The sequence below is a fragment of the Stomoxys calcitrans genome, chromosome 2, assembly GCF_963082655.1.
Source record: "Stomoxys calcitrans chromosome 2, idStoCalc2.1, whole genome shotgun sequence".
NCBI lineage: Eukaryota > Metazoa > Arthropoda > Insecta > Diptera > Muscidae > Stomoxys > Stomoxys calcitrans.
In genome coordinates, this window is record NC_081553.1 from 198,028,908 (window position 1) to 198,044,668 (window position 15,761).

Below are 15,761 nucleotides of genomic sequence, written 5' to 3' on the forward strand. Positions count from 1 at the left end.
ATAAATGTGAATTGTTGGGGTCCAAAACCTTAAAACAGAATAAATATCCACGGCAGGATAAAGAGAAATCTAATCCAGCTTAAATTCGGTCATCAAAATACTAAAGTCGGTCGTAAATGCTTCATTTATGGGCCCATGACCCAACATCGTAAGATTGATCTATATAGCAACTATATTCAAATATGTTCCAATGTGGAGCACATTTAGGTCGGATGACGGAAAGCTTAAAAAACTCACAGCTTCAAATTTCAGAGAAATCGGATAATAAATGCGGCATTTAGGGTCTTAAGACTCTAAATCAGAGTATTGTATGATATGACAGCTATATCTAACTATAGTCCGATCTTAACCATATTTGAGTCCGATTTTGGGAAGCTTAAAAAAACTCACAGTTTCAAATTTCAGCGAAATCGGGTAATAAATGTAGTTTTTATGGCCTCGAGACACTAAATCGGCAGATCGGTCTATATGGCAGCTACATTCAAATATGATCCGATTTGACCCAAGCTCGAACTTAACTATGGACAAAATTCGGATCTGTGCGAAATTTCAGACCAATTTCTCAATTTTTCAAGGATGTAGCGTGAACATGAACATGAATGTTATGTTATAAACATTTTAAATTTTTGATGCGAAAAAAATGTTCCAATTGAGTATAGAGTATTGAAGTTTAAGACAAAAAATTCGGTTTAGTGCAACTCCTATGTTTTTTTCATCAAAAAACAAACTCAAAATCGCATAATTGATATCCAAAAAATGCAAAAAGTCAACTTGAGTTTGAAATTATTGTAACTTCCTTAGTTTTGCGAACTTCAATATTCCGAGAACACCGTTGGATTCGTGAAGAAAATCTCTTTCCGCAGTGTTGCTGGATAAAGCAATACATTAAAATTTTCTATAAAAATATCACAAAAACAAAACTTTTTGGGCCCAAAAATGTATAGTCTTTTTCAAGGTCAAACACGCTGTAACTCCTTCATTTTTTCGAATTTCGAAAAATTCTTAGCATTCCGCAGTTCAAAATCCAAGACGATTCATAAAATAAACAGAATTACCTAAAATTTCACATTTTATTTTTTTTGCATTTTTTAAGCAAAGGCTAACCCCTTATGAAAATTTCAAATTTTTGATGCGAAAAAAATTTTCGAGTTGAGTATAGAGTATTGAAGATTATGGCAAAAAAATCGGTTTAGTGCAACTCCTATGATTTTTCTTCAAAAAACAAGCTCAAAATCGCAGAATTGATATCCAAAAAACCTAAAAAAAATCAACGTGAGTTTCAAATTGCTGTAACTTCGTTAGTTTTGCGAACTTCAACATTCTGAGGACACCGTTGGATTTGTGAAGAAAATCTCTTTCTGTAATGGTGCTGGCCGAAGCAACACTCTTTCCCATTTCCTTGAAATCTTCAGAGTATTACATAAAAATCGCATAATTGATATCCCAAAAATTCAAAAAAACCAACTTGAGTTTGCAATTGCTCTAACTTCCTTAGTTTTGCAAACTTTACAATTTTTCAGACACCGTTGGATTCGTGATAAAAATTTCTTTCCGTAGTGATGCTACATGAAGCAATACGGTAAAGTTTTCTATGAAAAACATGACAAAAGCAAACTTTTTTGGGCGTAAAAATTCAAAGTCGTTTTCAAGGCCAACAACGCTGTAATTCCTTGACTTTTTCGAATTTCGAAAATTTTCTAGCATTCCGCAGTTCGAAATTCGAAGACGATTAGTAAAATAAAAAGAATTACTTAAAATTTCACATTTTATTTTTTTTGCATTTTTTTAGCAAAGGCTAACCCCTTATGAAAATTTTCAATTTTTGATGCGAAAAAAATTTTCAAGTTGAGTACACAGAAGTGAAGATTATGGTGCAAAAATTCAGTTTAGTGCAACTCCTATGTTTTTTCTTCATAGAACAAGCTCAAAATCGCATAATTGATATCTAAAAATCCTAAAAAAAAATCAACGTAAGTTTGAAATTGCTGTTACTTCTTTAGTTTTGCAAACTTCAAAATTCTGAGGACAGCGTTGGAATCGTGAAGAAAATCTCTTTCCGTAATGGTGCTGGACGAAGCAACACTAATTCCCATTTCCTTGAAATCTTCAGTGTATTCCATCAAAATCGCATAATTCATATGCCAAAAATTCAAAAAAACCATCTTGAGTTTGCAGTTGCTGTAACTTCCTTAGTTTTGCAAACTTTACAATTTTTCAGACACTGTTGGATTCGTGGCAAAAATCTCTTTTCGCAGCAGTGCTATATGAAGCAATACTGTAAAGTTTTCTATAAAAACATCGTAAAAACCAAATTTTTTTGAGCGTAAAAATTCAAAGTCGTTTTCAAGGCCAAAAACGCTGTAACTCCTTCATTTTTTCGAATTTCGATAATTTTCTAGCATTCCGCAGTTCGCAATTCGAACACAAATCATAAATTAAATATAATTACTTGAAATTTGACATTTTATTTTTTTTTTTGCATTTTTTTTAGCAAAGGCTAACTAACCCCTTATGAAAATTTTAAATTTTTGATGCGAAAAATTTTTCGAGTTGAGTATACAGCAGTGAAGTTTAAGGCAAAAAAATCGGTTTATTGTTGTTATTAGTGACCACTGTTGCTCTATAATCTCTCACGTGATTTTTGCGGGTTGTTAGGGTCAATATGTTTCAAAATGAAAATAAAACAAGTTTATTTCATTCTTTTCTCGACGTTTCGTCGGCTTTTTTCCAACTTTTTCAAGAGTTTATTTAGTGAAATCTATTAACAAGAGACGCATTTTAAATATTTTGTTCTGTTTTGTTACTTTTTTAGTTTTTACTTACATATGTTTACAATTGCATTATTCTCTTAATTTATTAAAAAACTGGACTTAATTTATTAAAAAACACGACACACATTTATAATAAATAAAAAAATAAATAAAATGTAAAATATTGCAGCGAAAAATTAAAAACTAATGTCACAGAACTATGTTTACACTCTAAATTATTGAAACGGAATACTGTAGCTTTGTATTATCTTTGCATCTTTCGTGTTCATCGACGTCTCTATCCTCTGCTATATACGTAAACTTTCAAAAGTATACCTCTTATTTTCATTCCTCTCTCTCTCTCTCTGTCAAGAATTCTGACAATTTTTAAGTCAGTGTTGTGTCCCGTCCCTTTAATATGTTGTGATAAAGCTGTGCTTTCTCTGCCTTTCTTGATGTCTGCTTCGTGCTCTGCCATTCGTATCTTCAGTTTTCGTCGAGTGGTGCCCACATATCACATATTGCATTGTTCCCCTTCTTTGCCATTGCACGTCAACTCGTAAACTACATTGTCTAGTTGGGGTTTGTCTGCTTTGGTAGTTGTGATTGTGAACAGCTTTTGTAGTGTGTGGTTTGATTTGTATGCGATTGTTGTTTTCATTTTCTCTGTTTGGTGGCCAAGCACGGTTCTCTGTTAATTTGGGAATATATGGTACACTGTGAAAATAAGTATTTTCCGATGATTTTTCATATTTGTATTGTTTGGGGGATATAACATTCTGAATTAGAGTCTTTATAAGTGAAGGTGGAAAATTGTTTAATTTTAATATGGTTTCTATTTTTGCTATATTGCGTGTAATATATTGCTCGTCACTAAGGTCTATAACTTTTTTGATAAAGTTAGTTGCCATATTTGTCTTCATCCTTTTGGGTTGTGTTGAGTTGTAGTCGCTTTAGTGCAACTCCTATGTTTTTTCTTCGTAGAACAAACTCACAATCGCATAATTGATATCCAAAAAATGCAAAAAAATATCAAGGTGAGTTTGAAATTCCGTAACACCCCCAGTTTTGCTAAAAAATTCGATTTTGTGCAACTCTTATGTTTTTTTCTTCAAAAAACAAGCTATAAATCGCATAATTGATATCCAAAAAACGCAAAAAATCTACGTGAGTTTCAAATTGCTGTAACTTCGTTAGTTTTGCGAACTTCAACATTCTGAGGACACCGTTGGATTTGTGAAGAAAATCTCTTTCCGTAGTGGTGCTGGACGAAGCAACACTCTTTCCCATTTCCTTGAAATCTTCAGAGTATTGCATCGAAATTGCATAATTCATATCCAAAAAAAATCAAAAAAAAAACCGTCTTGAGATTGTTATTGCTGTAACTTCCATATTTTGGCAAACTTTAGAATTTTTCGGACATTGTTGGATTCGTGGGGAAAATCTCCTTCCGTAGTGGTGCTACATGAAGCAATTCTGTAGAGTTGTCTATGAAAACCATGACAAAAAGCAAACGTTTTTGGGCGTAAAAATTCAAGGTCGTTTTCAAGGTCAAACACGCTGTAATTTCTTAATTTTTTCGAATATTTTCTAGCATTCCGGAGTTCGAAATTCGAAGACAATTCGTAAAATAAACAGAATTACTTAAAAATCCACATTTTATTTTTTTTGCAATTTTTTAGCAAAGGCTAACCCCTTATGAAAAATTTAAATTTTTGATGCAAAAAAAATTTTCGAGTTGAGTATAGAGTATTGAAGATTATGGCAAAAAAATCGGTTTAGCGCAACTCCTATGTTTTTTCTTCAAAAAACAAGCTCAAAATCGCATAATTGATATCCAAAAAATGGCAAAAAAATCTACGTGAGTTTCAAATTGCTGTAACTTCGTTAGTTTTGCGAACTTCAACATTCTGAGGACACCGTTGGATTCGTGAAGAAAATCTCTTTCCGTAATGGTGCTGGACGAAGCAACGCCCTTCCCCATTTCCTTGAAATCTTCAGAGTATTGCATCAAAATCGCATAATTCATATGCCAAAAATTCAAAAAAACCAACTTGAGTTTGCATCTGCTGTAACTTCCTTAGTTTTGCAAACTTTACAATTTTTCAGACACCGTTGGATTCGTGGAGAAAATCTCTTTCCGTAGTGGTGCTGCATGAAGCGATACTGTAAAGGTTGCTATGGAAAACATAGCAAACACCAATTTATTTTGGCCGTAAAAATTCAAAGTCGTTTTCAAGGCCAACAACGCTGTAACTCCTTCATTTTTTCGAATTTCGAATATTTTCTAGCATTCCGCAGTTCGAAATTCGAAGACGATTCATAAAATAAACAGAATTACTTAAAATTTCACATTTTATTTTTTTTTGCATTTTTTTAGCAAAGGCTAACCCCTTATGAAAAAAATCATTTTTTGATACGAAAAAAATTTTCGAGTTGAGTATAGAGTATTCAAGATAATGGCAAAAAAATCGGTTTAGTGCAACTCCTATGATTTCTCTTCAAAAAACAAGCTCAAAATCGCAGAATTGATATCCAAAAAACGCAAAAAATATCAACGTGAGTTTGAAATTGTTGTAACTTCGTTAGTTTTGCGAACTTCAAAATTCTGACACCGTTGGATTCGTGAAGAAAATCTCTTTCCGTAATGGTGCTGGACGAAGCAACACTAATTCCCATTTCCTTGAAATCTTCAGAGTATTGCATCAAAATCGCATAATTCATATCCAAAAAAATTCAAAAAAACCAACTTGCGTTTGCAATTGCTGTGGCTTCCATAGTTTTGCAAACTTTGCAATTTTTCAGGCACCGTTGGATTCGTGACAAAAATCCCTTTCCGTAGAGGTGCTCCATGAAGCGATACTGTTAAGGTTGCTATGGAAAACATAGCAAAAGCCAATTTATTTTGGGCGTAAAAATTCAAAGTCATTTTCAAGGTCAAACACGCTGTAACTCCTCCATTTCATCGAATTTCGAATATTTTCTAGCATTCCGCAGTTCGAAATTCGAAGATGATTCGTAAAATAAACAGAATTATTTGAAATTTCACATTTTCTTCTTTTTCCATTTTTTAGCAAAGGCTAACCCTTATGAAAATTTCAAATTTTTGATGCGAAAAAATTTTTCGAGTTGAGTATACAGAAGTGAAGTTTATAGCGAAAATTTCGGTTTAGTGCAACTCCTATGTTTTTTTTTCAACAAACAAGCTCAAAATCGCAAAAATGATATCCAAAAAACGCAAAAAAATTCTAAATGAGTTTGAAATTGCTGTAACATTGTTAATTTTGCGAACTTCAACATTCAGAGGACACCGTTGGATTCGTGGATAAAATCTCTTTCCGTAGTGGTGCTGCATGAAGCAATACTGTAAAGTTTTCTATGAAAAACATGACGAAAAGCAAGCTTTTTTGGGCCTAAAAATTCAAGATGGTTTTCAAGGTCAAACACGCTGTAACTCCTTCATTTTTTCGAATATTTTCTTGCATTCCGCAGTTCGAAATTCGAAGACGATTCGTAAAATAAACAGAATTGAAATTTCACATTTTATTTTTTTGTATTTTTTTAGCAAAGGCTAACAACCCCTTAAGAAAATTTTCAATTTTTGATGCGAAAAAAATTTTCGAGTTGAGTATAGAGTATTGAAGATTATGGCAAAAAAATCGGTTTAGCGCAACTCCTATGTTTTTTCTTCAAACAAAAACCTCAAAATCGTATTAATGATATCCCAAAAATAAGAAAAAACAACTAAGGTGAGGTTATTTTTTTTCATATTCTTTTTATTGAAACTTTCATAAATGAAGATAACAATAAGTTTACAAATCTTAATCTAATTTAATTCTAAAAAGTTTTTACAATGTAAATAACCTCTTTGTGTTTACATTTACTTTGAATAGTTTGGATTTATGAATGAATATTACAAGGTTCAATATGTTAGTCCTTCTGAGGCGCACATGTCCTTCAAAGTTCAGAAGATCTCGAGCAATGGCGTTGGGTGCAGACCTCAATTTATTTATGTAGCATTGAGTGTTAATGGTGATTTCCTCTATCTGAATGCATTCCCAGATACTTTACTTCATCTTTTTGAGGTAGTGTAGGGCAGAATATTACTATTGGGGGCAAGATTCTCTATTAAGAGTAAAAGTTTTATGAGTACACTTACTAGCATTCACTATAATTCTCCATTTCTGAAGCCATTTCGGTACCAGGGTCGAGAAGTATTCTAAAGAATTAACTTTATCAATGTTGTATCTAGGAGGATAGTAGATCTCCCAAATGACAATTAGATTATTGTTGATGTTGATCGAAGTTGCTTGAACGTGGTTGGTCTTGTATTCGGGCAATGGACAATGTTTGATTGAGTTACATATAATGATTGCCGTCTAATGAGGAATATCCGTTTATTCTAAGGCTGTAAAATTTTTTATACAAATCATCGCAAAAACCATATTAAAAATTCAAGGTAGTTTTCAAGGTCAAAAACGCTGTAACTTTTTCATTTTTTCGAATTTCGCAAATTTTCTAGCATTCCGCAATTCGAAATTCGAAGACGATTCGTAAAGTAAACAGAATTACTTAAAATTTCACATTTTATTTTTTTTGCATTTTTTAAGCAAAGGCTAACCCCTTATGAAAATTTTCAATTTTTGATGCGAAAAAAATTTTCGAGTTGAGTATAGAGTATTGAAGATTATGGCAAAAAAAAATCGGTTTAGCGCTACTCCTATGTTTTTTCTCCGAAAACCAAGCTCAAAATCGCATAATTGATATCAAAAAAACCCAAAAAAAATCTACGTGAGTTTCAAATTGCTGTAACTTCTTTAGTTTTGCAAACTTCAAAATTCTGAGAACACCGTTGGATTCGTGAAGAAAATCTCTTTCCGTAATGGTGCTGGACGAAGCAACACTCTTTCTCATTTCCTTGAAATCTTCAGAGTATTGCATCAAAATTGCATAATTCATATGCCAAAAATTCAAAAAAAACCAACTTGAGTTTGCATCTGCTGTAACTTCCTTAGTTTTGCAAACTTTACAATTTTTCAGACACCGTTGGATTCGTGAGGAAAATCTCTTTCCGCAGTGGTGCTACATGAAGCAATACTGTAAAGATTTCTATGAAAACCATCACAAAAAACATCTTATTTGGGCGTAAAAATTCAAGGTCGTTTTCAAGGGCAAACACGCTGTAACTCCTTCGTTTTTTCGAATTTCGAATATTTTCTAGCATTCCGCAGTTCGAAATTCGAAGGTGATTCGTAAAGCAAACAGAATTATTTAAAATTTCACATTTTATTTTTTTTGCATTTTTTTAGCAAAGGCTAACCCCTTATGAAAATTTTCAATTTTTCGATGCGAAAAAATTTTTCGAGTTGAGTATACAGAATTGAAGATTATGCCAAAAAATCGGTTTAGCGCAACTCCTATGTGTTTTCTTCAATAAACAAGTTCAAAATCGCACAATTGATATGCAAAAAGCGCAAAAAAATCTACGTGAGTTTGAAATGTATGCGAAATTAAAAAAAAATTCCGAGAACACCGTTGGATTCGTGGGGAAAATCTTTTTCCGTAATGGTACTGGATGAAGCAACACTCTTTCCCATTTCCTAGAAAACTTTAGAGTATTGCTTCAAAATCCCATAATTCATATCACAAAAATTAAAAAAAAAAACAACTTGAGTTTGCAATTGCTGCAACTTACTTATTTTGGCAAACTTTTCAATTTTTCAGACACCGTTGGATTCGTGATAAAAATCCATATCCGTAGAGGTGCTACATGAAGCGATACTGTAAAGGTTGCTATGAAAAACATGGCAAAAATCCAACTTTTTTGGGCGTAAAAATTCAAGGTAGTTTTCATGGTCAAAAACGCTGTAACTTCTTCATTTTTTCGAATTTCGAAAATTTTCTAGCATTCCGCAGTTCGAAGACGATTCGTAAAGTAAACAGAATAACTTAAAATTTCACATTTTATTTTTTTTTTGCATTTTTTTTAGCAGAGGCTAACCCCTTATGAAAATTTTCAATTTTTGGTGCGAAAAAATTTTTCGACTTGAGTAGAGAGTAATGAAGATTATGGCAAAAAATTCGGTTTAGTGCAACTCCTATGTTTTTTCTCCGAAAACCAAGCTCAAAATCGCATAATTGCTATCCAAAAAACGCAAAAAAAATCAACCTTAGTTTGAAATTGCGGTAACATCATTAGTTTTGCAAACTTCTCAATTTTTCGAATTGAGTATACAGCAGTAAGTTTATGGCGAAAGAATTCGGTTTAGTGCAACTCCAATGATATCCGTAAAACACAAAAGAAAATTAAGGTAAATTTTAAATTGCTGTAACATTCCTAGCTTTGCGATCTTCACCATTTATTATACACCGTTGGGTTTGTGAAGAAAATGTCTTTCCGTAGTATTGAAGATTGTGGCAAAAATTTCGTTAAAGTGCAACTCCTATGATTTTTCTTCTAAAAACTAGCTCAAAATCGCATAAATGATGTGCGAAAAAAATTTAGAAAAATTAGCGCGAATTAAGAATTGCTGTTACATCCTTAGTTTTGCAAACTTCAAAATTTTAAAGACACCAATGGGTTCTTGAAAAAACGCGCATTCCATAATGGCTCTGGCTCTTACGGCCATTACGTGGGCTACCTACGGGAAGTGTGTAGTCAATTGCCCCAAATGTACCGATCCTATACTGGAGAATTAGTTACCTGTCCCAGGACATATCCTACAGGGAATGAAAAGTTCCAATTGTCCTAAATTATGATTCATATTTTTTTTTTAAGTCGCTTAATTATTATTAAAAATTGCTTATCCGTTGAATATATTTGCTAACTAATGTTATTTCCCTTAAAAATAATAGCCAGCAATACTCATCCTTTTCAAACTGTCCTACAGTGTTAGAATGGTGACAATTCGTCACCTCGAGCTACAAACCCTTATAAAAGTGATAGGTTTTTTGCATGTAAGGGAACGAGAACTGGTACCGGTCCCTATCACCAGAGGACCTATCCCGTGACAGGTTTGGGATCTGTCCCATTTTCCGTAGGACTCTTTCAGAGAAGGCGTTAATCTTCTCCAAGACTTTGTAGCCTTATCGTAGTCGTTATTATATGCGGCTTACTCTGTCATCCAGCTTTGATCCATCCATGCAGCATAGACTTTCAGATGGCAATATCAGAGACCTCAATGGTGATCTCAGTTATACGATCTGAAACCTTTACTAATCTCTCCAGGTTTCTTACCTCGGTTTTTTCGCCTGGATATCCTGCGATGGTATGATCTACTCCGTGCTGCAGTGGCTGCCTCATACCAAATCTGTATGTCTATGTTATGGACATCTACAATAGAATAGTCTCCCGTGTCCTAGCTGTGGATACTGTTGTAGCAGTGTTTTACACCCTGAGGCGGCAGCCTTTGCCGATTAAAAACTCCATGGGGTCAATCCGGTAAGTACGACCGGCTGCGTTCGGACCGGTTAATTGGCCGCCTAGATCGCGCAATTAAACACCTTTAGACTATTTTTTGTGGGGCTATGTTAAAGCTCATGTCTATATAGGCAAGCCCGCTTCAATTGACGCATTGGAAGACAACACTGAAGCATTTATTCGTGCGATACCGGCCGAAATTTTGGAAGGAGTATACCAAAATTGGACTAGGCGGATGGACCATTTGAGGTGCAGTCACGGTCAACATTTGCATGAAATAATCTTCAAACATTAAATTCTATGGCCAGTACTATCGATGCAAATAAAGATTTGATTTTTTTTTCTGAATTGGATGTGTTTTTTCAAAAACTTCTCTTAAAGCTCTTAAAAAATCACCTTTTAGTGTGTATATGTGTGAGACAATTGTCTGGCCTTGGTCATGTTCATTGTCTGGCTTAGGTAATCTGATTCGCGCATATGGACACCCATCCGCGTTGCCGTGTGAATATACATACGTTGCATATTCACACAGGTGAGCAACCCAACAGCATGGGAACATGCTGGCTAGGCTTAAGCTAGCTTAGAAATATTTTGTTTAAATAAAATTCAATTTAAGAACAACAGCCAATTGAAGTGGTCCTCAATTCTTTCACATGGCGACCGTGAAAATAAAAAAAAAAATAAACCCTACTCGTCGCCATTTAGAGCACAGTGAAAAAAAAAACTAAAAACGATTTTTTTAATTATTCAACGGCAAAAACAACACATAGAAAATAAACATAAATGAAATACAAAAAACTCCATAAAAAAAAAACTGAAAAAAAGCAAACAAAAAGAATTAAACAAGAAGAAAACATTAAAACACAACAGCAACACCAAAAAAAAGATGAGAACTGAAGCACAATAAAAAAGGATCTTTTTAAGCAAAATCAAGCAGCAATTATAAAATGAAACACTGCACCAACAACAACAACCATCATTTGTTGCTAAACCAACAATCAGTTAATTGCATCTTTTCCAATCCTTTATTATTACCAACAACAAGTAGCAGCAACAACAATACAAATAGAGGGACCGCATCTACAACTTCCACCACCACCACAACCAGAAACGTAAAGATGTTCCAGCATAAGCTAATTCTAATTGGTAAAAATAGTTTAACTGCTTCCATCGCAAAGAGTTTCGCAGGACAACAACAACAATAACGCATTCAAAAGTTAAGTAAAATCCATATACAAATATACATATATGTATAGATTTTTTTTAAGGAGAAAGACTATTTTTGTCTCGAAAAAAAAAGTAAAAATTTTAATTTATATTATGTACAAAATAAGAAAAGACCATGTTTCAGTTTATGTATTTGTGGACACAGTTTATTTTGTATTTGTATTTTATTATGATAAAACCCATACAAAAGACAGTGTCTTATATAAAGCATGGGTTAGTAAATTGATAAATACAATGAGTTCAACAAGTTTTCATTTAAATAGAACAATAATTGGTACAAAATATTTAACAATTTAAGCAAAGTTACTGATACAATATTTAAGTTAAAAAAAGGTTTAAACAAAACAAAAAAAAAGAAGAAAAAGAAACTTTAAAGAAAATTTAACAATTTAATCAAAGTTACTAATAAAATAAATTAAAAAAAAAAATAGTTATAAAAAAAAACAAAACAAATAATTAATTAAAATGATTATAAATCAAAGATTTGAACTGACGTTCATTACTTATAATTTGAATACTATTGGGAAGATTATTTCAGAGACGTATAGCATTAACAAAGAACTGTTGTTCAGATACACGATATTGATGACGTATTTGTATTACTTGTTTACCTCTTGTAGAGTTAGCAAAACGCAAAACAGAAGCCAGATATGACGGTTCATTGGTATAAATTATCTTGTGGATCATTTGCAACAAGCGTATCTTAAGGAACGAGTTAAAAGAGACACCATATACTTTATTAAGCCTCTTCTTACCGCCTTTGGTTGTTGACGCTGCACAAGTGATTCGTTCAACATATTTAGACTTTAATCGGCGTAATCATTTAAGAGTATAGTAATCATGGGTAGTACGGAATCAAAGATAGAGGATCCCAATGCCAATGTGATTAACGACATTGTTGTAAAGGTAGAAAGTCCTACCAACTACTTCTTAATCATAATTAGTTTATTGGCAGCCCAGCTATTGGTAACTCTTTACCAACTGCATAAGAGGGCTCTACAGAAGAATTATATAAGGGCCGCTTCTGTTGCAAACGATCTTGAAAAGGTATAGGAATCAATATGTCAAAAAAAAAAATAACTTAAAAAAAAATCTTGACCAGCCATACCAGCACACAAAATAAATGAAAATCTTTAAATTTTAGAACTCACATGGACTGGATCGACATAATCGGTGTAGCCAGAATAATCAAAGAGCAGAACTTTGATAGGTCATACAAAAGTCTGAAAGTAGACAGACCGATAGGAAATGAGACATTAGGTCGACACCTTAAAATATTATTTGAAGCCCTGGAAAAAATTCGGACATTTTTAAAAGGGTACTACGATAATCTTACCCCCTCCCACAAAATAGCAGCAGAAGCATATTTTTTGGATGTACGAAATAAACTAGCAAATTTATTGGAATCTAAGGGCATAGAAAATAGATTGTCAGTGTGTTTCCATGACGAGGTCGTTTTCTACATTAAATTAGAGGAAGTTGGCGAAAACATTGATTGTGAATCACTTACCAAACTCTTTGACATTGCAAACGAGGCAGGAAACATGACACAATCGGTTACGGACTTTCTGGGTTTGGCCACAAGGGTCATACCGGATTTTAACGGAAGCTCCGAAAATCTGCAGAGTTTTCTTGATGCACTGGACCTTATAGATTCAGTAAAAGAAACTCATGAACAGATTGCAGTGAGAGTCATTAAGACAAAATTAAAAGGGACGGCGAGAAACCTTATCGGCTCAGAAGGGACCATCAAGGACATAATAATAACATTGAGAAAATCTGTCAGAGGCGAATCAACTGAAGTTATCACAGCAAAAATTTTAAATATTAGACAAGGAAATAAGACGGCAAACTCGTTTGTGAGTGAAATTGAGGAGCTTACGAAAGCACTGTCTAACGCCTACATTTCTGACGGACTACTTGTAGAATTAGCACAGAAGTACTCAACTCAAGTAGCCGTCAAAACGATGTCGAAAAACGCATCCAGCGATAGAGTTCGGCTTATAATGGAGTCTGGGAACTTTAGCACAATGAATGATGCGGTGTCGAAATTTGTATCATCTTGCACCGAGGGCATGTCCACCTTTGATGTAAGATACTACAATTCGAATTGGTATGGACGCGGAAATAGTCGTGGACGGGGTAATGGCCACTATAGAGGACGAGGTCGTTACTATAGAAACAATCGAGGACGTGGCTCCAATAACCACAATTTCGACAGTCGAAACAATAAAGGTAATAGGAACCGCAACGTGCGTATCCTTACCGAAGAAAATAATGATTCGGGAAACCTGAATCTTCCCTTGGGAGAACAATAGTCCAAAATCCAACTATACATCATATAAATCTAAGTCAGAGCATATTTGTGAAGGCAAAAAACAATTTTTCTAATAACATTCTCACATTATTAGTAGATACAGGAGCGGATATATCTTTATTAAAGCATTTTAATAAAGAATATAGTCAATTAATCAAGTCTAATACCACAATAATAAGTGGTATAGGTGAAGGAACAACCAAGTCATTTGGATCAATTGATTTGGATCTCCAAATTGACAAATTCTTAATACCCCATGATTTTCAGGTGGTGGATAGGAATTTCCGTATACCTTGTGATGGTATTCTTGGCATGGATTTCATTAAGAAATACAACTGTATTTTGGATTTCAATGAGCACCATGATTGGTTGATTCTAAGACCTAACAACTTTCATTGTAATATTCAAGTCCCTATTATATTTTCTGACGTTGACCATAACATTTTGTTACCTGCTCGTTCTGAAGTAATTAGAAAAGTACATATAACAACAAACGAAAAAGAGTTTTTAGTGATGAATCAGGAACTTCAACCTGGTGTTTTAGTCGCTAGCTCTATAGTAAATGCTAAAAACACATTTGTTCGAATTTTGAATACAACTTCACAAAATGTTATACTAAACACCAAGAGTATTGCGACTGAGAGTTTGACAAATTATGACTTGATTGAACAAAAATATCTACAAAATGACAGAAAAGAGGAAATTCTATCAAGGTTGGAAAAGAATTGTCTCAAAGAGTTTAAGGATCAACTTCACAAATTGTGTTCTGATTACACGGATGTTTTTGGTTTAGAAACAGAACCAATCACAGCTAATAATTTTTATAAACAAAAGATAAAACTCAAGGACTCTGACCCGGTATATATAAAAAACTATAGGATTCCACATACACATAGAGCAGAAATAAACGAACAAGTAAATAAACTTTTGGCTGATGGTATAGTTGAACCATCCGTATCAGAATTTAATAGCCCACTACTTCTTGTTCCAAAAAAGGCGCTTCCAAATTCTGAACAAAAGCATTGGCGTTTAGTTGTTGATTATCGCCAAATTAATAAAAAGGTAATAGCAGACAAATTTCCCCTCCTGAGTATATAAAGTCGTGACAAGTATATAAAGTATATAAAATCGTGACAAGATCTGAAACTCGTCGAAATAGTCCAAACCACGTTTATGACGATACTCGTGGAAATTTTTCAATCGAAGAGCCCAACGTTTATGACGTCATTAATTTTAATGATGTCAAAAAATTCGTTAAATTAAAGTTATCTTTAAACCAGTGTTGCTAAAAACATGGCAAAGTGATTTTAAAACGAATTCATGTTGTGGATTTGTGTGCTAATGGAAATTTTGATTTAGATCAATTTTTCCACAGGCTTAATAGAGAAGCTGGCTCACTGAAAATATCCCAACTTCAGATGGCACCAAGCGAACAAATATTTAAATTTGTTCCACTTGATTTATTCAAGAAAACGGGCAAGAAGATATTAAATAGGGTAAAAGTAGCGCTACTACCTATGGTGACCATTATAAACGGAAATAATGAGAAAGAAAAAAAGACTATTTTGACAAGATACCATGATGATGCCGCTGAAGGAGGTCATGCTGGTATTACACGTACTTACGGGAAGATTAAAAGACACTATTATTGGAAAGGTATGGTTCGGGATATTACCAGATATGTTAAGGCATGCAAGAAATGTCAACTCTCAAAGGTAACCCGACATACCAAAACTCCGATGACATTGACACATACGCCAGCACAGCCCTTTGATATTGTGTTGATTGACACCATTGGACCCTTCCCGAAATCCGAAACAGGCAATGAGTATGCAGTAACACTTATTTGTGATTTCACAAAATACTTAGTTGCTTTGCCAATACCGGACAAAAATTCCAAAACAGTAGCTAAAGCAATCTTTGAGTCTCATATATTGACTTATGGGCCTATGAGAACTATAGTTACTGACATGGGTACTGAATATAAAAACAGTTTGATTGAACACTTGTGCAAATATTTGAAAGTGAAAAACATTACTTCCACAGC